The sequence below is a fragment of the Macrotis lagotis genome, chromosome 8 (genome assembly GCF_037893015.1).
Source record: "Macrotis lagotis isolate mMagLag1 chromosome 8, bilby.v1.9.chrom.fasta, whole genome shotgun sequence".
NCBI lineage: Eukaryota > Metazoa > Chordata > Mammalia > Peramelemorphia > Peramelidae > Macrotis > Macrotis lagotis.
The window spans coordinates 52,991,013-53,012,559 of NC_133665.1; the positions used below are offsets into that span (position 1 = coordinate 52,991,013).

Here is a 21,547-nt window from a genome sequence, read left to right on the forward strand (position 1 = left end):
AATGGGGTTAAGTGGCTTGCCCAAGGCCACACAGCTAGGTGATTATTAAGTGTCTGAGCTCATATTTGAACTCGGGTCTTCCTGACTCTAGGGCTGGTGCTCTATCCACTGAGCCACCTAACTGCCCCCAGTACCTCACTCTTTTACAGAGTTGGCTGCTTTTGGGTTTGAAATGGTTCTGATTTTGAAGTTAGTTATAGGAGAGATGGGTTGATGGACTTAGTAAAGGGGAAAAAGTATATGTGTATAAATTTATATGCATATTCTCACATATACATACATGTAGAAATGTATGTATTTATATGTATATGTTTTGTACCAAGTAAATATATGTTGAATTGAAATAATAATCTCATTACATTGATCCTACTGCCTTCACCATCCTACTGCTGGTATTAGAGGAACTGTTAGCATGGAGGCCTGTTGCTCTGAGTTATGACTTATTGACTGTTCAGTATCCCAATGTTCACCCTTCTAGTCATATGCCTTTACTACTCCATATCTTAAAACTTTGACTTACGTAGTCACCCTTAGATCTTTAGTATGCAAGTATGGTTCTCTTCAGAGAATTCTTCATGAGGCTTCTGAAAACTTTATTCATTTAAATCATACTTTGTTTCTTTTCTCTTCTTTTTCTTTTCTTTTTTTCTTTCTTTTTTTTTAACTTTAATCAGAAATCGACCTCCCTTTCTCCAGTGGTGGGAACTTTCTGCCTGTCCATGCCTCCAATCCTCACCCTTTCTACCCGACTACACACGCCTGGACCTAATCTGAGATAATTCTTGACTGGGCCCAGGTTGGGGGTAACATGGGGAGCTCAGCTTCCTCGCTGGCTGCAGAGACGGAATCAGACCATGGCTTCAGTAGCCCATCCTATCCTGGGCATCCGGCTACAGGCTGGTATAGGAGTGGCCACAGTGGTCCTGTGTGGGAAAGTGCCCTAATAACACGGCAGCATCAGCACTTACATCCCAGGGCACGAAGGTAAGAAAGTAGGGGAAGGAGGCTTATGGCATACCTCTCAACTAGCTCCTGGTCTCCAAGACCATGGGACAGCAGAACTGGAACCAGCTTTAGCCCTGGGTGGGGGGGGGGGGTTCTGTCCCAAAAAGGAGACCCTCAAAAAGATAAAAGAGGAGAAATTCCTTAGAATAAACCCCTCACAAAGGAAATTTTTGCATTTTCCTTGTGCTTTTTTTTTTGTTCTTTTTTATCAAAATATCTGTAGATAAATAGTATTCCTATTTCTTGAGGGCTATGTGTATTGACTTTTTTTTCAGACACCAAGATCATTGATACATAATTCTCCATTGTTATTTTCAACTTGCCCAAAGGGAGTCTGGAAACTCCCAAAGAAACACCCATACTGTTTTTTCACTGACTGTTTTCTTAGGTTTTTCCTATTAGAGATGCCTTTCAAGTCTTACCTTCCATTAGCTTACTGACTATTTTAAGCCTTCCCTGTTTCCCTCTTTCTCCAAACTATGCGTTTTGGGGAAGTTGGTTCCTTGAGGTTGTCTAGCCCTCTATTTTGTCCCTGGCTAGTTGAGAGGTATGTTGAAGGCATCTGAATATGCTGACCCTTGCTGATGAGGCTGCCATGTTTGTGCTCACCATATGTTGGGGCTTGAATAAATGCCTGCTTTTTTATAGCTGCTTAGTTCAAGAGAGAGAAGACTGATTCTTCCTAGATCTGAATAGTGGGAATGCTTTTTAGAAATAGCAGCTTGCTTCCTCCAGTGTTTGGGTACTGGTATGGTCTTATGTTGAGATTGCTTACTGTCGCTGTGTGAGCATTCTGGCTGGACTTGTCTTGTTCATGTAGTTATTTTGCCTTTTTTCTCAGCTACTGAGATCATTGCATGCTAAAGCCTCTTCAAGAGTTAACTGTTTGGACTTGATCAAATCTATCTCTGCCTTGTTTCCATGAAGAAATCTTTTATTTAAAGATTTTAACCATTGATGGTTAGGACCTGGCATATCCCACTTTCTCTTTTAATTGGTAGCATTCTCATCACTTTACTTCTTTGTAAGTATGGCTAGATCCATGTTCTAGATTATGAGGTTTTATTTCAAACCTTAGGAAGAAGCACAAACTATTAGCCCTATCCTCATTTGAAAAATCCTGTAACTGAGCATCATGCCCATAAACTAAGCATCATGACCTGGAACCAGGTGAGACTTGTCTGGATGAATATCCCCACTTCTGGAATGGATCAGTTAGTCAATAAAAATTAAGTACCTAGTATGTGATAGGCACTTATCTAGGTGCTAGGGATGCAAAGACATAAATAAACATTCCTTGCCCTCAAGGAACTTATAGTTTATAGGAAAAAACAAGGCATACACATATAAGTATATATAAAGAAATTCATTAGGAGGTGTGATTTCTAGTACCTGAAAGGAGATCCTGAAAGACCTCATGTAGTAATTGAGTTTTGAGCTGAGCTTTCAAAGAAACAAATAATGAAGAGGTGAAGAGGAATCCATCAAGGTCTCAGAGCAATGATTTTGGGAGAGTTTCTTTTATAATTGGAGACTATCAAAACTAAACTGTGCTAAGCAGATTAGAAATGGGGCTTCTTAGAATTTCCAAAGAGGGCTTAATTTTACATCAGGAGTTTTGGGTTTTTGGGTAGAATCAACCCAAAAGAGACTTTACCAGAAGTTCCCTGCTGTAATCAGGGGAAGAGAAGATACTACTTGATTGTATGTCATTTTAGAACTCTAGAGAAAGAATGGCTTTTTTTTGGAAGACTATATTATTCTCAGCTATTATCTCATCAGTGTTGAACTCCAGTGTAACAGAACTGACCCTGTGGTCCTACTGCAGACATTGCAGATCTTAGACAAGTGAGGGCCAGAAACAGAACAAATAGCCCCTGAATTTCTTGTCCTCTTGTTTAGCCTACTGAGCTTCATTACTGATATGTAACTTCTCTTTGGAGCAAAAGATATAGAGTGACTTTTAGAATCATCTGCAATGCATGTCATCTTTTCAGCCTATCTATCAAAGAACTTGCCATTCCCAGGTGAAACAATACAGAATGAAGTTTCAGCCAAATCTGTGTTCTGTATTTGGAAATAAGTGGTTGTGTGTCTGTGTTTTTTTTTTTTTTTAAGTTAATAGAAAGAGAGAAATGTTCAGCCCTGTTGGTTCTTGTTAGCTTGGCCCTATATCCTGCTGGTCCCTGGGGTCCGTTGAAGAGGAAGGAAGTAGACTAAGGTACAGTCAATTTGAGACTACTGTGGTGTTCAGGGATTGATTTGGCTTTTCCTGCTGATTTTCCATCTGTATACCCAACCCCCAAGATAACATTCTGGCTGTTCTTTCAAATGGTTCTCTAGAAAATTAAGTTCAAGCTTTTTTGACCTGGCATTCAAGACCCTTGATATTCTGACCCTACCAACCTCTCCTTATCTACTACTCATTTTCATGTACTGGATGATATAACCAAGCTAGACTACTCACTATTTTATTAATATGTTCTCCTCTTTTTGACCCCTGTGCTCTTACCCATATCATTCCTTGTGCTTGAAGTTCTCTCTCCCATTCTCTGCCTACTGAAATCTTACCATATTCTTCAAGGTCCATCACAAATACTACCTCCTTCATAAGACGTTCTCTGATCCCCTCCTAGATGGAAAACTATTTTCTTATGGACCTAGTACTAGTTTGTCTTAAAGGCTGCTCAGAGGACCTGCACTTAAATCCTGGGTATACTATTTCCTAGCTGTGATCCTAAGTAAATCACTTAACCTTTATGGACCCCAATTTATGCCTTCATCAAATAAAGATACTACATGACTTCAATGATTCTTTCCATCTCTAGATCCTATGATTCTACTTTGTTATGTTTATTATCTATATTATTTCTCTATTAGATTAGATATCCTTGAACACAGGGATTGTGTCTTCCTAAGAGTTATACAAAATTAGAATAGTCTGCCTTTAGAGATAGAAGATTTCCCTTTCCTAGAAGTCTTCAGAGGCTGCATGACAACTTGTTGAGTCTGACATAGAGGATACTTTTTGGAGTAGATGACTTCTAAGGTGTTTTCTCTTCTGACATTTTGTGATTCTCATTGATCCCTGTCACCTTCAGAATATCTTACTTATATGAATTAGACACTGGGTAAATGTTAAGTGTTTATTGAATGAATACTGTGCTTCAGTCAGTTCAGGGAGCTCTGACAATAGTGATAGTCTTAGCTATTTAAGTGTGTATGTATTCCATTTAACTTGATCATGTATATATTCCTTTTTGCCACATAAAATCTCATCCCCTGGACACAAAGTGAAATAAATTGGTGATTGAGAATGGGGTGTTCTCAGAAGGGTGGAACATTTGATCAAAAGTCAGTATATTTCATATCAGGCTAGCAAATATTCTGTGTACCCCCTGTAGTCAAATTTTGCTTCCTTTGTAATATATTGATATGACCAGGACTTTATACAGAGCTATAGCTGTGTACTCTCATTTAGTGGGAACTAAGTGGATTGGGTGCCTACTGATCCTTAAGTGAGAGACTGGTAAGATCAAGTGTGGTATTTAATCAGAGCAGTAGTTTTTGATTCCAAGTTCTTTGGCATATGTTCTTTCATAAACTTTAGCAATTTTTGAATCCAGTCAGTTATATGCGGCTTCCTTAATATGTTGACTTTGAGTCCCTGAGCAATAAATAATCAGTTAATCTGACTGGAAAGGCCAGGAAATGTCACCCTCATACTATAGAATGCATCTTTAGTTGACTTCTGACAAAGATGTTTATTGGAAGAAAAAGGAAAGTGGTTGGTCATGCATCTTCTTATTGGCTATTTGAGCTGTAGGAAAGAGTATTTGGGGAGGAAAATTTTCATACTTTCAACATCCTGAAGATATTGTAGGGTAATGTTAGTTACTCTTTGATGGATACTTGGGCAGCTACCTTCCCGAAAAGAGAATTAGAAAAGAATAATCTCTCATTAAAAAGAAGAATATCATGATCTAGGCAGCCTCTGATAGACTCTGTCCAGTTTATTTGACAAAGCATTGTTCAGAGAATTCATGACTACTCTAATTCTTGATCCTTTATGTAAAAACTTTCTGGATCTACAAAACTTAAATGATGAAGTGATGATGCATGGGTTCTCCATTGCCCTCTGGCCTCTCTTCCATCTATCACCTGCTACTTTTCTGAGTATTTTTGAGCCAGTAAGATTTCTTGCTTAACTCTGTGGTTGGAGAAAGTGAGTTATGAAGGGAGTGGTACTGGTCATGCTCAGGTCACTTTTCAGTGTCAGATTGGAACCTGGTTTCAAAGGAATTCCCACTTAGCCTGACAGAGTCCTGGGTTGGGCAAAGCTTACCAAGCTGGATGCTGCTACTGCTGCTGACAACATTTGTCACCTTCTTTACAACAATCCTGTGAGGTAAAGTAGTGTAAGTATTATTATCTCCATATAGATGAGGAAACTTTGAAAGTTAAGTGACTTGCCTATAATCACAAAACTGTCTGAAATATAACTCAAACCAAAGTCTTCTGACTCTGTTATGTCATATTGCCCTAGGCTGAAGGCTTAATTGAGTCACAGGGAAGGAGCAGGAAATACCTTCTTAATTTAGATGACCATCTGATCTTGTTTTCATTGAGACAGTGTTGGATATTGATGAAGATATTATAAGAAGCTTTTCTTGTCATTGAAAAATATGTCATGTGAGAGGAGATTAAATTCAATCTAGTAACCTTTTCTGTATGCAACCAGAAGTCAACATGGCTTATTACATTGAGTTTTGTTCTTGTAATCAAAAGATCTAGGTTCAGGGGTGGCTAGGTAGCGCAGCGGATAGAGCACTGGCCCTGGAGTCAGGAGTATCTGGATTCAAATCTGGCCTCAGACACTTAATAATTACCTAGCTGGTAATTGCCCTAAGTGGGCAAGCCACTTAACCCCATTTGCCTTGCAGAAACCTTAAAAAAAAAGATCTGGGTTCAAATCCTTCTCCAGATAATTAACTTGAATGTAGTCATTGACAAGCCATTTAAACTTCTCAGAACCCATTGACCTTACTTGTAAAATAGGGATATAATAACACTAATACTCTATTTAGAGGTTAAAGGTTAGAAACTTGTGTTTTTGTCTTTCTATCCTCATAGATATTTATTAAATTTTTAAATACCTGGACTGTTTATTTCACAGGGTTGTTGTAAGAAAAGCATTTTTTAACTCTTAGTGTGTTATATGAGTTACAATTAATGGAGATAGGGAACTGTTTCTACTTTATACATCTCACTATAAAAAGTGAAGTATTCATTTAGAGATTGGACTAGACTATAGATAGACTAGGATGCTAGATGGGAGAGAGTTTATCACTTGACTTAAAGCAAATCTTGAATTTGGGGAATAAACTAGATTAAGGCAGAGAGCATGGAAGGGGTAATCTAGGATTTTCATTCCAGTTGGAGGATCGGTTTAGATCAGAAGATAGGTATTTTCTTTTCTTTCTTTCTTTCTTTTTTTAATGTCAGAACTGAGACAGACTTTCAAATCAGCATTCAAATAACTATGACCTTTCACAAGTAAGATTTCTTTTGTTACTTGTGACTTGGTTTGTTAAATTTTAATTTAGATTTCTAAAGTAACAGATTCACCTTTGATTCCTGAAAGCATTGATTTGGTATCTAAAATAAAATTTTACATATATGTACACACAGACAAATATATATATATATATATATGAAATTATTGTATACACATATATATGTGTGCATATCTATTATATATATATATGAGTTGTCTATTTAACAGTAAACAAGCAAGCATATATTACATGTGATGTTGTGAAGCCAGAGGACCGCAATAAAATAACTGTACAGTCAATGTGTCCTTTGTAACAATGAGAAACTATCAATACGAAGAGTGTCCTAGTAAATGTGTAACATTGAGAGGATCTTACTCATGGGGACATATTAAGGTGCATGGTTTTATATCTGGGCTGATGATTTCTCTTTAACTATCTGCTTCTCTGACTCTCCCCGACTTCCCCCTTTTTTCTCTTTCTCTTTGTCCTCTCTCCCATTTCCACAGGCATCACATTTCTGATTTAATTATCACATTTTTGACTTAAGTCCAGGTGTCGCACAGGCCAGTGACAGTTCATCAAGCTGCTCTGGCAGGTTGCTGTTCTCCTGGAGGCTATGGTAGCACCCAATTGGGTTTTTCAGAGATTCATTTACCCATATTTGGCACAGTTCACCATAGCTTCATATAATATCTAATTAGGGCATTTCTGGTCAATCAGGTGATGGAACTCCAAGTGGTAGACCCTGACCAATCAAGCAAGGGATGAGAAAGGCAAATGCCCAGGGAGAATTCTCCCACTGACTAAATTGAGTGTGTGAACATCAAAAGCACTGAAGTAATAAAATACATATGATAAGCATTGAGTACATGAAACTCACTTAGTTTATCTGTTCAGTACAACTTCCCAGCTTGTTAACAGGTTAAAAGTGGATTTCCTAAAAGGATCTGAGCACTCCTGAGAAGCCTTTATAGGACATATCTCTTGGATTCTACTTCAAAATACCTCTATGACTTTGAAAAAAGGGACTGAGAGAGCCACCTTTCCCCTCAGGAAGAAGTAGTCTCTGTTCCTGGGCCTCTTTGGGGGGCTAGGACTTCATAAGAAGCTAGGGTAATGAAAACTAATGTGAACTTTTCTGCTCTGCCACTAAATGCTGGCATTCTCTTATCTTCAAGATGATGATAGCATGTCATTTAAAGCTCCCTGTCTGCTATAGCAGTAAGGTCAGCTTTTCCAGGCTGCTTGATGAGGTTCTTCTCTGCTGCCAGGGCTCAGATAGGTATAAAATAGGAAGAAAATACATCTTTCTTGTGCTTGGGAGAGATTGAAATTTGGGAATTTAGTCAGGTAAAGGTTTTGGTGGGGGAAGTTTGCGAAAGAAATAGAAGGGAACTTTCAGGACCCCATTGAATATGAAGGAGACTCCTTTAGAAACATGACTTGTTGGGACCTTCTCTCTGCAATGCTTCTAGTGCATTTTGGATTAAGAGAGTTAATCAGAATCCTGAGTGAGAAAGGATATGGTCTCATAATCATGTGCCTGGGAAAGAAATGATGTAGGAACATCATTCTACCTGTTCTACATTTGTGGAGACAGAGTTATCATAGGAATATAAGTCATTTAGCTTGTGACACAACTCAGTCTCTGACTTTTGGCTTCTTGACTAGTACCTAAGACCCTGTACCATTTAATTATGACTTTTCAACTGGGTGAGTGCATGGGAGTGTGTGGGGAGTAGGGACTTGTGGGAATACTGTGGCTGAAGGCTGTGTTGAGATAGAGAAAATGTTTTCCTTCTGAACACATGCCATGCCCCTAAGTGCTGCTGTCCTTTTGGGTAGTGAGTGTAGGACAGATGATGTTGATCCCTGCTTTACATCCTGTCCCATTGAAAGGAAATCAGACCAGGGAATCTGTGGTATTTTAGAAAGTTTGGGGACAGGCTCCTAGTGTCTTACCTACTGCTTCCTGATGGGATAATGGGGGATGTGACAGTGGCTTAGATTGGAGTCTAGCAGTGTGAGAGCCAGAATAAGTCTGGAAAACCCAAGCCCCTTGGGACCAGATCTGAGCCTCTCAGAAGCTTCTCTCTTCCACCCAGGGTAAACAGTAGTCTTTTAGTTGGTGCTCTTTTTTCCTTGAATGCTGACAGCTGATCATTCAAATGACAATGTTGCTAGACTTTTTTAGGGACAGTAGGGTTACCCCTTTTGGTTCAAAGTGCCTTAGGCATGTTTCATGTGAAGTAGAGCCAAGTCTGAATGGGATACAGAAAAGATAAGTAGCTAGAAATGTCTGTGGATTATTAAGTAGAGGCCTGAGTGATTGTAACAAACATTTGAAGAGTAATGCTACAACCAGTGACCCATTTTCCCCTCATTTTCCCTTGCAAATTCTGTTTAGCAACATGACACATTTTTCCTTTAGCCCCAGCAAAGCTAGAAATAGTCAGCAATGATTGCCCATTACCCTCTTCCTTTTGGCAGAGCCAGTATGTGGTTCTTCTTCTTGGATTGAAGACAACATACCTGGTTATTCAAGTCTATTATTTAGGAGACTCCCCACCTCCCATGATTTCAAACCTTTCCTTCCACTTTGACTTGGGAGAGAAGACCACTTAGTCTATTTTGCTAAAGCTTCACTGGCCACATGTCTGTAATCTGCCTGTCACTTCTGACTCTGACCAACTGAACAGATGATATTTTCTATCTCTCTCTTTCAGTATCTTAAGTTATGGTATATTTCTATTAATTTCTCCCCATTCAGATGTTGAGGCAGACACACTGACTGGGAAAAATAAGGAAGAGAGCCTTTTATGAGCCACAGAGCCAGAACTGGGATCATCCTCATGCCAGAGATTGATTGCCTCAAGATCAGATTTTTAGTTGTTATCCATTGATCCAGCAGTAATAAAAGTTCTCCATCACTGGATATTTTCAAGCAAAATGTTATAAATAAGATTCATGTTTCACATAGGGAATGGAGCAGGTAATCTTTGAGCACTTTTCTAGTTCTAAGAACATAGACAGTTCAACTCTGGCCCTTCTCATGGGCTGCTTCTCTCTGTGTGTCTCTGTCTTTCTTTGTCTCTCTCTTTTCAACTTGTACTAATCATTTAATTTTCCCCATTTGTAAAATGGAGCAAGAACTATGTCCTTCTCTTTTATAGACATGGCATGAAAAATAAACTACAGAGCACTTTGCAGAAGATTATGGACATGCTTATTAGCAACCTCCGTAATAGTACAACAAAATAGCAAATGATGTGGGGTAGCAGAAGTGGTTCTGGGCAAGGCACATTGGTCAATGGGATGTGGTGACTCAGAGGAAAGGGTTATCATTAGCTCTGTTAAAGCTTTTTCCCATTTCCATTTAATTGTGGTAATAAACCATATGTCCATGTTATTTAGATAAAATAAACAAAGCTAAAGGAGCCTCCTTGGAGCTCCTGGGATTTCACCCATCATAAAAAATGAGCAATAAACCCAGGTTTGTGTAATGTAGGGGGAGGTGAGGGAACGGGGACAGGTGCTAGGTTTGTGTCTCTTTAGCTTGGGTCCAGAGGGAGCTTGGATACTTCTAGCCATCTGGCTAAACTGGGGCAAAAGCCTAGAAGCTGTAGACTTGGTCAGAGAGAGGAAGGATTGATTTTCTTTGGCAAGTACTTTTTGAAAATATCTCTTCATGACTGGTGGCCATACCCTAATTGTGTAACTTGGACTAGGAAAATATCTGTAATATGTTCCCCATGACCTAATTGTTGTTTGTTCTTCATTCTTGAAGAACACCATGGCATCAGGGAAGTGATGCCATGACATGCACATGAATTGGATTTGAGTGAGGGGGTACTGTGCAGTGTCACCATACAGAGCTAGCTTCAGTGGCCAATTATGAATCAGGACTGAGTACCCTGAATGTGAGGCAGTCAGGGTTAAGTGACTTGCCCAGGGTCATACAGCTAGTTAGTATCAAGTGTCTTAGTGAATTCAGGTCCTCTTGACTTCAAGGCCAATGCTCTATCCACTGTGCTACCTAGTTGCCCATGGCCTAATAGTGAGGAAAGAATGGAGGGAGGAACATCTCCTAATGGCTAGGTGATTGGTGAGGTTCAGTCTACCTGACTGATGATGTTCAGGTTCTAAAATCTTGTCAGGTGAAATGAGAATGAAACCTAATTGAACCTCACACTGGTTGGGGATGGGGAGAGTAGGATATTTTGAACATGTAGGTGATTCCACTTGACCTGTACCCTTTAATTTAGCACTGCTTCTGCCAAGTGATCTGGAGGTAATGCTTCTTTACAAACTAACTTGGAACTGTTAAACTATTAAAAGTTCGTGCATATTCTGCTAACATGTTCTGTCCTCTTCCAGAAGACTTTGTAGCCTTTTTTCATGCAGTTGTTGAGACAGGTGTTATGCTCTACTCCATAGGTGGTGGCATCCTGGGAAAGCTAATCAGTATAGGTTGGTGGATCCTGATGTACATCTCTCTGTCCAACACTTTCCCTCAATATTTATCCAGTATTCACTGCTTGCAAGGCATGGCAGAGAGTGGGGGTGGGTTGGGGAGGGAATCTTCTGAGGACTTACAGATTTAAACAGAAGACTCAATTCATGACCTTGAGCAGACTGCTTGAATGAAACTAACCTGTACTATTAAAGATGAGGAAATGATCTAGGGAAGATAGAGGGCAAAGGGGTAAATGATAGAAAGCAGGAAATTGCAACATATTTTAGGAAGGGGGTAGGGGGGATATGTTACAGTTCTCCGTGCCCAGTTCACCTACTTTATTTCCAATATATATTTTTAGTAAACTATGCTATGGAATATTATGACCCCTGGCTTTCCTTTTTTTAATTTTTTATTTTTTTGCAAAGCAGTGGGGTTTAAGTGACTTGCACAAGGTCACACAGCTAGGCAATTAGTAAGTATCTGGAGGCTGGATGTGAACTCAGGTCCTCTTGACTCCACAGCTATCCATTGTGCCACCCAGCTGCCCCATGGTTTTCCTTTTGACCATTCTTTCTTATCTCTGGCCTATTCACTGAGTGAATCAGAGGGATTTACCAGTGTTTTAGAAGTTTATTTATTTATTTATTTGAAGATCTTTTTTGCCTGTGCCTAATCCTGATGTATGAATTTGGAAGCTTTGGAGTCTTTGAACTTCCTTACAATAATGTTGCTTGTATTCTGAGACCCTATCTACTAAATTTTGGTATGTTAGTCCTTACCTTTGTTTCTGCCATCTTTGTGAGATGAATTAGAAAAGGTGAAAAAACTCTTTGAAGAATGATCATGTGTAAGGAGGTACACATACTGCTCTGCCTTCTTCTCTTTCTTGAGTCTATTTTCAGAATTCTATTGTCTATTTTCTCCCTTCTTTGCTGTCCCTCTGCCCCCCCAGCAAAGTAGTAATTTCTGTATGAACAGAGCTGTCTGTGTTTATTGATGCTTCCATAAAGGCAGAAATTGTGTCCTGAGTCTATTGCAGCCTTTCTGCACACTCTACAGGAATCTGAGCATCTATCACATGAGAGTGGGATTGACTCTTGCTTATCTCTTCTCCAGGATCAGGAACTCACTCCTTATGCCCCACCATTGCCCTAGTATTACTGAGCTTTCCTGCTCTGGCTATACAGAGTGCATGATTTGTGGCTAGCTTGCTTTGCTACTATCCCTGGTCTTAATGTCCATCCAATTTGCTTGTAGTTCCTGGTCTAGTCTCATCTCCACTTGGTTGTTTTCTTCTGTTCCTAATGACCTTTAGTGAAAATTGGTTAGTAGTTGGGGATAGTGTGTGATTTGGGGAAGGTTACCTCCTCTCTGTAAGCCTGTTTCCTCTTCTGTACAATAGATAATGATAATCCCAGATTTCTATAGCTTTAAAATTTACAGAGCACTTTCAGTCCAGCATTTATTAATCACTGCTATGTGCCATACATGAGAGTAAACACTGGTGATACAGGGACAAAGTTAAAAAGAGTCTTTCCAACAAACTGGGATGTAAGTATAGGAGGAAACTAAATCTCAGAAATGATACCTGTGGCCTTATTATTACTATAGCATACAAGCCAGTAAATGTTTGAGATAGGACTAAATTTAATTCTTCTCTGACTCCAAGGCTTCCCCTAACACTGTTCCACTTCCCTAATGGCACTTCCAAGTCCTAAGTTGATATAACTTATTTTCTTTTCTTCCCTCTGTGATGTCCAGAGCTCCCTTTCCTTTTACCTCTGAGTACTACTATAGAAATTCATAGATTACTGGAAAAACTTACATCAACTGATACAAAGTAAAGGAAAAAGAACCAGAATAATATATACAGTAATAGCAATATTGTATGATGATCAACTATGAATGACTTATTCTCAGCAATACACTAATCCAAGGCAATTGTGAAGGACACATAATGAAAAATGCCATCCACCTCCAGAGAAGAACTGATGGAGTCTGAATGCAGATCAAAGCATAGTATTTTCACTTTCTTTGTTTTTCTTGGTTAATTGGTTAATTAATTATTAATTAGTTAATGATTAATATGGGAATAAGTTTTGCATAGCACATGTATAATCTATATCAAATCACTTTCTCAGGGAGGAGAGAAGGCAGGGAAGAAGGGAAAGAATTTGAAACTTAAAATTTTTTAAATGAATGTTAAGAATTGTTTTTACATGTGATTGGGAAAAAAATAAAAAATTATTTAATTTAGTGGAATGAATATAAAACATGGAGCTTGTTGGCATCCATTCAGCTCTTAGTGCCACCACTTATTAAATCATGAGGTAGCTAGATTTTATAGGGAAGAGAGTGCTAGACTTGAAGCCAGGAAGCCATGGTTTGAATCCTGCCTCACATACTTACTAGTTCTAGAAATCTGCGCAAGTCAGATAAACTTGCAGTCTCAGTTTCTTCATCTCTAAAATAGGTTAATTGCAACTAGTTCATAGGATTGTGAAGATCAAATGAAGTAAAGAATGCTTTGCATGCCTTAAGGCTTTGTGTAAATGTTAGCTGTAGCTTATTATTATTATTATTATTATTATTATTATTATTATTATTATTACTATAGCATACAAGCCATTTCATTGCTTTGAGCTTTAGTTTCCTCATCTGTAAAGTGGAAATAATTCTTTTTTTTCAAGTTTTACATTTTTATTTGGAGATAATTCTTATATACTACTTACTGACTTTATCAGGACTGTTTTGAGGGCAGTGCTCCATGAGCAAGGAAGTATTATGGCAAAGTAAACAGAGCTGTGGGCTTGAAGGAAGATTGGGAATCCAGTCCTACCTCCAATCTTTCCTCTCTTGTACCTTCTGATAAAATGATTCTGATGAAAGCATTTTGGATACTGTCAAGTACTATGTGAATGTGTTTTCAAGGCACTCTCAAAGACAAGTCAGATTGATCCTTGAAGGTGTTTTATTGGAGAGATAGAAGGTGTAACAATATTCTCTTTCATTTTTAAGACTTTTTTGGAGCACAATTACTATTCTTTCTTTAATTAATTCAAATTTATACATATGAAAGTATTTTAGAACTTAAAGGACTCTAAAAAATACAAGGTGTTAAAGGGAATAAGGAGTAAGGGAAGGGAACAGAATAGCCAAATCCAACTGTGAAATGACTCAGGGAAGTGAGGCAATGGGACCAATTCACATAAATCTAGATTTCATCTGTTTGGTTACTTTCCTTTTGCAGCTGCTGATCATGGAAAACTAGAGGCTAAGGGTTGGCTTATTCAGTAGAAAAAGTTGTCAAAGGTTGTTGAGACCAACTCAATGGACAGAATGTGCTTCTCAAGTAAAAATGAGCAGGGGATCTGAGGCACCTGTGTCTAGTGATTCTGCACTGCTTCTGCTTGCTTCTGGATCCAGACCAAGTTATAGGAGTCCCTGGCACTTCATTTTTTGAGCAGATATTCAACTTCAGAAGCTTGAACTTTAGGGGCAGCTAGGTGGCGCAGTGGATAGAGCACCAGCTCTGGAATCAGGAGTACCTGAGTTCAAATCCAGCCTCAGACACTTAATAATTACCTAGCTGTGTGGCCTTGGGCAAGCCACTTAACCCAATTTGCCTTGCAAAAACCTACAAAAAAAAAACTTAAACTTTATTTCATCCTGATCTAAAGCCTGTGACTCAAGACAACAGTTTAATTACTTTATTTTCCTTTGGGGCAAGATGAAGATATGAAATCTGGTTTCTTATACTAGGATGGCATGAGGATATAAACATTGGTGAAAATGGGGAGGTAGTAAGGCCAAGAGAAATAAGAGAAGACTACTTGATAGATCTATCATAGTTGTTATATTTTCTCCATAGCACTTACAAAAGCCTCAGCTGCCTCCCTCTTAGGAATTGGAACTGGATGTTACCAGCTTCCAAGCAAATGAAGGGAAAGCAAGTGTTTTCTGCCCAAATTTTCTGATCTTTTCCCTCTCCACACCTCTATGAATACTATCTCCCTTATCTGGAATGGTCTTCTCCCAACATCTTTTTGCCTTTTGATATCCATTCTTTCCTTTTAGGACTAATTCAGGTGCTGCCTCTCCCGTAATACCTTCCCTGATCCAAGCCCTCCCCTGCTCCCATTGCATATAATAATTTATTCTAATTACATTGTATTTATTTCTGTACATATCTCATCCACATATTAGATTGTAAGTTCCTTGAGGGTGGGAACTGTCTTGTTGTTTCATCTTTATTATCCCCTTTACCTAATAACACAGACACTTAATAAATGCTTATTAAATTGTGTAGTTGCCTCAATTTTCCATCTGGCTCAGCCTTTGTTTTGCAAGGAAACACACATCAGTTTCCTTTTGAAGTTTATTTCTGTGTCTTGAAAAACCTCATGACTCACAACTGATTTTTTTTTGTAGTGTCAATGTATGAATGTATCGTTTCAGAGCATTTGTATCAAAAATTCTGTAAAGCATATTTGCTGACTCCTCTATAATGTTGCTATATATGTTATTCAGATTCCTGACACAGCATTTTCATCACCAGACTTCTGCAGCTTCGTTTTCTAATCTGACCTCAGATGTAGACCTGTGAATGCTTCAAGGAATTTCACTTTTCAGGCCTCCAGCCAAAAATCTCCAACGTCCTCCCAGTTCCCCATTTTATCAGAGAGAGAAAATGAGAAATTATGTATTTGAAGCAAATTCATTTTGGAAGATGGTAGGAGACATAAGCTGGAGAACAGTAATGTGATGTTTTCTGAAAATTCAGGGAGATTGATTAAGTAATAACTTAGCCCTCTAGAACTTCCTTGTGCTCCTTTGGAAAAGTTGTCTTTCTCAGACTTAGAATTGTGGTGTTTCTGTGTTTTCCTTGTCCATTGAAAAACTTTTCTTTAAGTTTCTTAGTATATTTTATTTGATCCCCCATGGATGTGATTGGAGTGTTTAAACCAGAAAGCTTTCTGAGACAGAGACCTTATGATCACAACTTATTTATTAATAATTGTAGTAATTGCTGCTAAAAATTTTGAATTGAATCTAACCCAGTTAAAAAACACTCCAGGTCTATTCCATCTGCAGGGCCCCACAGTTGCTTGACTCTGCTTGTCTTTATTTTTAAACCATTATGGGAGTCTTCTGAAATCTTGGTGGTTTGATAAGAAGGAAATTTCCTTCTCCTCAAAGCCAGCTTCATTGGCCCTATTTCTCTACTTCCTCCTCCTGCCAAATTTGATTTCTTTTTTGCTTGTTTGTTTTTGTTTTTGCAAGGCAGTGGGGTTAAGTGACTTGCCTAAGGCCACACAGCTAGGTAATTATTAAGTGTCTGAGGCTGCATTTGAACTCAGGTACCCCTGACTGCAGGGCCGGTGCTCTGTCCACTGCGCCACCTAGCCGCCCCCACCCCCCAATTTGATTTCTTAAGACTATTTTTCATTCTTAATCTTATCTCAAACCATTTAAATATATTTTTAAAATAAGTTTTTATTGAAATCCTGTTTTTTATATCTTGATAATTATCTTTTTATCTCTTTTCCTTCCACCCCCTAACAAGCCATCTAATATAACAATCAGTATTTTTAAAGAGGAAAAAAGACCAGCACAAATGACTCATAACATTGAAAAGACCTGAAAACATACATGCATTGTTTAACATCTGTTCTCCTCTCCCCAGGGTTAGAAGTGTCCTCTCATAGCCCCTTTTTTTGAGGCCTGCTTGAGCTTTATAATTTTGTTACATTTACTTTTGGGGGGGGGTTAGTTTTTCCATTAATTTTGTGTTCCCTGTGTATATTGTTTTGTGACTTTGCTTTCTTTACTCTGTACCTGTTCATATAGATCTTTCTGTGTTTTTCTGTATTCATCCCTCACAGCATTTCTTATAGCATAGTAATAATATGAGTGTACCACAATGTTTAACCATTCCCCATTTAATGAATATCTACTTTGTTTCTAATTCTTTCTTATCACAAAAAAAGTTCAACTATAAATATTTTTGTGTATCTTGAGATTTTGTCCTTATCAATGACTTCTTTGAGTCTAAGCCCAGTAACAGACTCTCTAGTCCAAAGTAAGAAATTTTAGTGCATTGCATAATTCCAAATTGCATTCCAAAATAGTTGTGCTGTTTCATAACTCCATCAACAATGTAATAGTGTCTATCATTCTTTAACTTTTCCAATATTGACTATTGCCATTTTTTGTCAACTTTGCCAGTTTTCAAAATGTGAAGTGAAACCTCAGAGTTGTTTTGATTTATATTTGTCTTATTATTGGTGATTTAGAGAATTCTTTCATGTGATCATTAAATTCACTTTTCAGAGCTATTTTTCATATCTCTTGACCACTTATCTTTATGAGGAAAGACTTAGTCTTATTTGTGTCAATAGTTTATATATTTTGTATGCCAAATCCTTTTCAGAGTAATTTGACACAAAGATTTTTTCCATTTAACTACTTCCCTTACTAGATGCATTAGTATTTATAATCTAGTTGGTTTATAATATATAATTTATAATATTGTTGCTTTCTAAAATAGTTTGAGGTATGAAAATGCTATTCTGTCTTCATCCTTACTTCTTTTCATCATTTCACTTGATATTCTAGATCTTTGTTTTTCCAAATTAATTTTGTTATTATTTTACAAAGTTCTGTTTGTGTTCTTTGGCAGATCTCTAGATATTTTATGCATTTTGTATTTCTTTAGAATGAATTTCCCTTTAAATGATTGCTTCTTATATTTCTGTTTTTATATATAGAAATGTAATTGATTTTTGAGTTACAAAACTATTTGCAACTTTGCTGAAGTTATTAATTTTCTTAATTAGGGTCTGGGAATAAGTATTTATGTAACACCTGTAATGTGTTAGGTACTGTGCTAAGGACTTTGAATGAGTGTGATCTCATTTGATTCTCATAATCCTGAGAGGTAGGACTATTATTATATCCATTTTACAGTTGAGGAAACTGAGGCAAGCAGGTAAGGTGACTTGCCTGGGGTCACACTATTAGTGTGTTTAAAGCTAGATTTGAGTTCAAGTCTTCCTGAATCCAGGTCTGACACTCTAAACACTGCACTACCTAGTGTATCCATGGCATTAGTAGTTTGTTGATTCCTTAGGATTTTCCAAAGTCAACTATCATATCATCAGCAAATAGAAATAGTCTTATATCATCTTTATACTTTTACTTTCTTTCTCTTATTTTATTACTGTTGTTAGCATCCAAAATTATATCAAATAATAAAGGGGAGAGGAGACATTCCCTATTGCATGTGATACTTGTTTTTGGTTTTTAGATAGAGGCTTTTTGTTATACCTTTAAGGTTTTTTAACATAAAACAGTGCTATATTTTGTCAAAATTTATTAAGATAATCATGTGGTTTGAGATGTTTTTGTTTTTAATATAATCAATTATATTGATTGGTTTTCTAATATTGAACTGACATTTCTTATATAAATCCCATTTTGTCATAATAAATTTGGATAAATCACTGACATCATTTTGTTTAAATTTTTTCAGTCAAATATGAAAATATGTTTTACACAACTACACATATATAGCACATCAAATTGCTTACTTTCTCAATGAAGGAAGAGGGGATAAGGAAGAAAATTTGGAAAACAAAAATATGTAATTTTTACTTGTAATTAATGGAAAATAAAATATTAAATGCAAAAAAATAATAATTTTTGAGTCAATATTCATGGATGATATTGGCCTATCATTTTCCTTCTGTGTTTTTTCTTTCCTTGATTTGAATGTTAGGCCTACATTTGTTTCACAAAAAGATTGAGCTAAATGGCTACTGGATTCAGACAAAAGATGATATCAAGATAGTTTCTTTGTCTGTTCTATAGAAAGGGGAGCAGTGTATGAGCAAAAAAAGAGATAAAGAATAGTATCAAAAACAAAATGGATAATTTCAAATATATGAAATTGAAAAGTTTCTCCACAAATAAAACTAATGCAGCCAAGATCAAGACATGCAATAAGTTTGGAAACAATATTTACAACTAATGTTTTTGACAAGGGACTCATTTCTAAAATAAATAGAGAACTGAGTCAAATTTATAAGAGTGCAAAATAATTCCCCAGTTGATAAATAGTCAAAGGATATGAAAAGGAAATTCTCAGATGAAGAAATTAAAGCTATCCATAGTCATGAAAAAATGGTCTAAATTATTGATTAGAGAAATGCAAATTGAAGCATCTCTGAGGTACTACCTCACACCTATCAGATTGGTCAATATAACTAAAAAGAAAAATGATCAGTGTTGGAGATGGGGAAAACTGGGACATTAATGCATTGTTGGTGGAATTATGAACTGATCCAACCTTTCTGGAGAGCAATTTGGAATTATGCCCAGCAATACCACTACTAGATCTGTATCCCAAAGAGATCAGAACAAAAGGGTAAAACACACACACACAAGCACAAAAATATTTATAGCAGCTTTTTTGTAGTAGCAAAGAATTGGAAATTAAAGGGATGCCCATCAATTAAGAAATGGCTTAGCAAATTGTGGTATATGAATGTGATGAAACACTGTTTTTCAATAAGGAACCATTAAGGGGGCTGAGCTAGGTGGTGCAGTGAATAGAGCACCAGCCCTGGAGTCAGGAGGACCTGAGTTAAAATCCGGCCTCAGACACTTAACAATAACCTAGGTGTGTGACTTTAGGCAAGTCACTTAACCCCATTGCCTTGCAAAACAAAACAAAACTCCCAAAAATAAATTAAAAAAAAAAGAAACCATAAGGGACTGGACTACAGAATAACATGGAAAAACTCACATGAACTGATGCTGAGTGAAATGAGCAGAACCAGAAGAAAATTATACACACTAATAGCAATATGGTGTGATGACCAACTATGATGAACTTGATCATTTCAGCAGTACAATAATCAAAGTCTATACTAAAAAACTTGGCATGGAGAATACCTTCCATATCTAGAGAAGGAACTGTGGAATTTAAATACAGCCAAAATTTACTATCTTCAATTAAAAAAAAAAGTAGTCTTATGAATTATGTCATTTTTTTCTCTCAATTTTTTTCTCTTCCATTTGGATGCGATTTTTCTTTCACAACATGATTAATATGGATCTGTGTTTAGCATGGTAATAGATATAGAATCTATATTACATTGCTTTCTGTCAGGGGTAGGAGGGAGGGAAGGAAGGAAGGGAGAAAAATTGTGAATGAAAAAATTATTGTTGAAAGCTACCATTCATGTAGTTGGAAAAATAAAGGGAAAAGAAAGTAGGAGGAGGGGAGAATTTTTTTAAAAAATTCTCTTCATCTTTAAAAAAAGAATTCTGCGGGGGCGGCTAGGTGGCGCAGTGGATAAAGCACTGGCCTTGGAGTCAGGAGGACCTGAGTTAAAATCCAGCCTTAGACACTTAACAATAACCTAGGTGTGTGACCTTGGGCAAGTCACTTAACCCCATTGCCTTGCAAAAATCTAAAAAAAAAGAATTCTGCTAAGATGCTTTCTTTTTCAACTTTTTATAATAATTTGTGAAGTATAAGTACTAATTGTTTTTTTTAACATTTCCATAGAATTCTCTTGTGAATTAATCAGGACCAGAAGTTTTTCATTTGGTCATTCCTTTACAATTAGATCTATTCCTTTCCTGTAATTAAGCAAAGATCTCTCTTTTGGTCTTCTCACAGTTTGGATATTTTATAGTTTTGAAAGTAATCTATTTTTTACGTGTTCTAAATTTTGTTAGCATATAATTGTACATGATATATTCTGAATATTTTTATTTCTCCTGGTTTTCTTGAGATTTCACCTTATTCATTCACTATTTTATTGATTTTATTTTCTGCATGCTCCTTTTTTAATCAGATTAGCTAATATTTTATCATTTTTTCAGGTCTTTTCAAAGAATTTTTATTTATTATTTTTATTTTTTAATTTCCAGTTTATTTCTATACTTTTTAATAACTCCTCTTTTGTACCTACTTTAGGTTTTTTTCTTGGCTAATTTTTAAATGCTTATTCAGTTCATTAATTCTCTCTTCTATTTTTTTATGTATGTTTGTAGGAATATAATTTTTCCCCCCTGAGGACTGCTTTAGCTGCATCCCAGAAATTTTGGTATGTTGTTTGATCAATATAATTTTCTTTGATATATTTATTCATTGTTCTTACAATTTGTTCTTTAACCCATTCATTGTTGTTATTTCATTTTTAAGTCTTCACTTGCTTCTGTGTCTTTTGTTTGTGGTCTCTGAATCACTGTGGTCCCTGATTATTTTTTATTGTGACTATAAAAGATTTACTATTCCTACCTTTTAAAGCTCTGTTTGCAATTTTCCTATGCCCTATTACATGACCATTTTTTTTTTTGGTACTGAGAAATATGTGTATTCTTTTACAGTCCCATTTAGAAGACACTACAACTTCTAGTTTTACCAGCAATTTATTCAGTTGCATATTTTCCCTTTTGTTTTATCTTAATACTAGAACTTAATTCAAAACTGAGAGCAAGATATGGAAGT

At 36.8% G+C, this 21,547-nt stretch overlaps 1 protein-coding gene across 5 annotated transcripts in view; it reads left to right on the forward strand.

Annotated features, from left to right (window-relative positions):
* The window catches only part of CAPN15 (calpain 15), a 101,006-nt gene that overhangs the window by 34,494 nt on the left and 44,965 nt on the right, over positions 1-21,547 (forward strand). For 2 of the 5 annotated variants that reach the window (XM_074197047.1, XM_074197050.1), the window contains exons 1-2: positions 999-15,754; positions 21,091-21,143. The exons of 2 other annotated variants lie outside the window; for them this stretch is intronic. The gene's annotated coding sequence lies outside the window, so the exon portion shown is untranslated. Of the gene's footprint in view, positions 1-998; positions 15,755-21,090; positions 21,144-21,547 lie in introns of those variants that run through there. One more of the 5 variants, XM_074197052.1, reaches the window with a different exon arrangement.